The sequence below is a fragment of the Macrobrachium rosenbergii genome, chromosome 48 (genome assembly GCF_040412425.1).
Source record: "Macrobrachium rosenbergii isolate ZJJX-2024 chromosome 48, ASM4041242v1, whole genome shotgun sequence".
In the NCBI taxonomy this organism is placed as follows: Eukaryota; Metazoa; Arthropoda; class Malacostraca; order Decapoda; family Palaemonidae; genus Macrobrachium; species Macrobrachium rosenbergii.
In genome coordinates, this window is record NC_089788.1 from 45,169,670 (window position 1) to 45,173,526 (window position 3,857).

The following is a 3,857-nucleotide window of genomic DNA, read 5'->3' on the forward strand; positions in this document are numbered from 1 at the left end:
GTAACCACAGGAATTACCACTTGCAATGAATGCTTGAAATCAATGTAAAGCCAATGTCCATAAAATGTCCATAGATGAGATTTATTTAAACAAACATTATCCTGATAGATTAATCAGTAAGTGGACAGCAAAATGCAAAATGTTGGACTAATCATCATACATGTTACTACTCAAAACGGTTTTGAAGGATGTTAGGTAGGTTAGTAAGAAATAGCAATGTAGATAAATGATAATAATGGAAATGTTCAGCTCTTTTAAAACGCTTAAGTACATCCAACTGTAAGACTTTTTACTGTGTGACCTTTTTTAATGAACTTCCTTAGCCATGAAATGAAATTTTGAAGTGTTGCCTGATCAATTAATCTCATTCCAGAAATAAGATGAAAACCTGTTTTAATATGTTGACTTTTTTCACGTGGTCTTTATGCCTGCAAATATATTCGAGAATAGTTAAACATATTTCAGGATAAGATAATACAAACAGGACAAAAATTTGCACACACATTCACAAACCTGGGATAAATGTAATCTTCTGGGGATGTAATTTCATGATGTTGCCTTGTAGCATGTGTATATCCTCCTAAGAACAATTTTGACATTTACTTTTTTTCATGTGTTGTGTGTAATGATAATGATCGTTGAGTGTCATATATTTAGTTTGGCATCAGATCTCAAAAGAACTAATGATTAAGTAACTTGATAGCGTAATTTAGAATTGGTAATATAATTTTAATAGCAATGCAGTTTTGAATAATATCTATCTTGATAAAAGCGTAGTATTTGAACATGTGTGTGTGTCCACCAAGGACTTGTTTTTCATTTCCATTGTCATCAGGTGAGATAGAGGAGTTGTTTGTTTGGGTTAGTGATGACAGGTTTGATAAAACAAATACCGATTCATCCCATATGGGCTCAAGACGAGTGATTTCATGTTGTTACCTGCGTTGTTTGAGTCATGCGCGCACTTTGAGAGAAAGAATACGTGTCCTGATCAGTTTACGTCATTTGTAAGATTGCATTCAAAACGTTTTGCTGGGATGATGTCATTTTCCTTCTAGAAGCTTCCATTGTATCTCGCACCAAAATGCTTTAATGACGCCACTTCCCTGTTTCTGTAACTTTTGTATCTCCTTTTAAAATGCTTTAATGACATCATGTAATTGTTTCGTGTTTCTGAATTCTAAAATTTGTTTCATTCTGAATTTCTGAGACCAGTCGAATTGGTTCCCTCTCTCTCTCTCTACGTTGTTCTTAGAAAGAGATTAACGCGTATTGTTTTATTGGTCACATATTAACATTAACTTTTGAGATCTGAATTTAGTAAAGTTATTTAGTTTGTAACGGCGCCTGGTAAAAAAGTGTTTATTGTGGTAACGCAGCTGCAGCATGTGATTTACAGAAGTTTTCACAAGTTTGTGTAAGGTAACGTGAATTTTACTTATTAATACCGTGGTATGATAAGTTAGGAAATTTTGACCAAGTGAAATCATTATTGATAAATCTTGTGTATTTTTGTGTGTTTTTCTATTTACAGTCTCTTTATATTTTCAAATTTTTCATGTTTGTGATGTAATATTTATTTATGTAGCATTTTAAATGTTTCTTGGTAATTCAACATTGCATACTTGATTAATACTTCATTTGTTAAGAATTTCTTTTTAAAGCTTGAGTATTTCTTGATAGTTTAAATTTTGCATGATTAATTTAAATTCCTGATAAAGTTTTTGTGAAGTAGTTTTGTTTCATAATTTAATTCAAGAATTAATTGAGTGTTGTGTTATTTTCAAGTAATAATAAATTTTTCACATTGTGAATTTTAATTAATTGTGAATTCTAGTTATAAACTTTGAATTTGAAAATAAATTTTTGTATTTAACATTTTTAGAAAAAGTGTTTCATTTGTTGACCATCAATGAATAGGATTGATTGTGTGTGCATAAGGCAAAGTGATAAACATGTTTTGTTCTTTTAGTTTTGCTAATGTGAATTAAGACCAGGGAAACAGTTAGAGTTTTTTGATGGAGTGATGCCCTTCTACGCTAGAATATTTCTATTTTAATTTTTGATACCTCACACATATTCTGATAGACTTAGTTTGATTTTTCAAGTAATAAATAAGTTTTTTCTTAAGGGATCACTGTTACCTTTAGAGTATTCAGTCGTAATAATTAATGTTATGAGAGTTCAGGTATCTGGTTGAAGTGAGGTATATTTTTGAATCTTGAGATTAATTGTAATAACCAGGTACTTGATAATCCAGGACAATATATGATATATATATATATATATATATATATATATATATATATATATATATATATATATATATATATATATATATATATATATATATATAAATGAATGTTTGTATATTTGTTTGTCCACTATAGAAATATATATATATATATATACTGGAACTTGACATACCCAGGCAAAATTTTGCACACGGCCTCTATGTCACCCCAGAAAGGTTTAGAACTCAAAGTCAAACCCCTACCCCGTGACAGACATACAAACACAGAAAAACAAATTAAATTTTGTTTTTCACGTCACCTTTTCCTTCAGATTTCTGGGTTTATTTTCATTTTTCACATGACACTCCATCTTTTTTTTTCCCAGAACTGCCAGACGTTTGATTAACCTAAACAATAAATCCAGGTCCCCTGTAACATCAATTTTTGACTGGAATTTACATGAAATTTGATCATAATTTATGAGAATTATTAATATAATTGCTTATTACCTCAAAATCAACACTGAAAACCTATAATCGTTTAAATATGGTTTACAATAGTCGTCAAGGAAAAAAAGTAACTAACCAAATGCTTCTGTGATAGACGTAACCCCTCATTAAAAAAATTACTCGTGACGAAATTACCACCCTTTTTTCAGTGTTCATTTTAAGCCAAATCTATCTTAATCATACCTAGCCAATAAAATACAAGTTCTTAAGCAGTCTGTGGTATTACCATCATCATATCTAACTACTTAATCAACAAAAAAAACTTCGTAGTTATGGGCACAACTTTGGAGATCAAGAAATAATTCATCGACGAGACAAAACAAATCCACGGCCATCCGTGCATGCATATTAGCAGACTAAATGCTTCTGTGATAAAACTACCCCTACATTAAAAAATTACTCGTGACAGAAATACCAAATTTTTTTCAGTGTTCATCTTAAGCTAAACGTATGTTAATTATACCTTGCCAATAAAACACAAATTCTTAAGTACCTTGAGGTATTACCATCATCATATCTAAGTACTTAATCTACAAAAAATCACCATATATAGACAATTTCTATGTAAGACTGTTCAGACTTCGGCCTACATTTTTCCTCAGAAACATCAAAGGAAACTGAACTGCGTTCATTAACACATACAAGAAACCGAAAACGGCTACAGCTCTTTTTACGATGTCTAAAATTACATACTGTGATAACAATTTAACATTTATATAGTCAACAGACACTGTATCTTGAGTAGCTGCTGGCTGAGACCGACGTCAATATATACAATATTTCTTTTTATTATTTGTTCAAATGCGAATTTCCTCATTAATTCGTTCGTTTCTTTGTTTTTACCCTCGGAATTCGCAATAGCGAATACTTTGTGACGTTATGGTGACGTATTCTTTATAAAGTCGGTTTAAATGAGGTCTAAAATTAATTATCATGCAGTTGGGTTATACCATCACCACAATCACCAACTTCACCATACTATCTTTACCAAACGCTCTCTCTCTTTCTCTCTCTCTCTCTCAAGTCATCACTTAAACAATCTAGAGCGTAATTTATCTGTGAGGTTTTTAACTATTGCAATTAAATTCATGCTTGCAATATCTTTCTCCCTCCG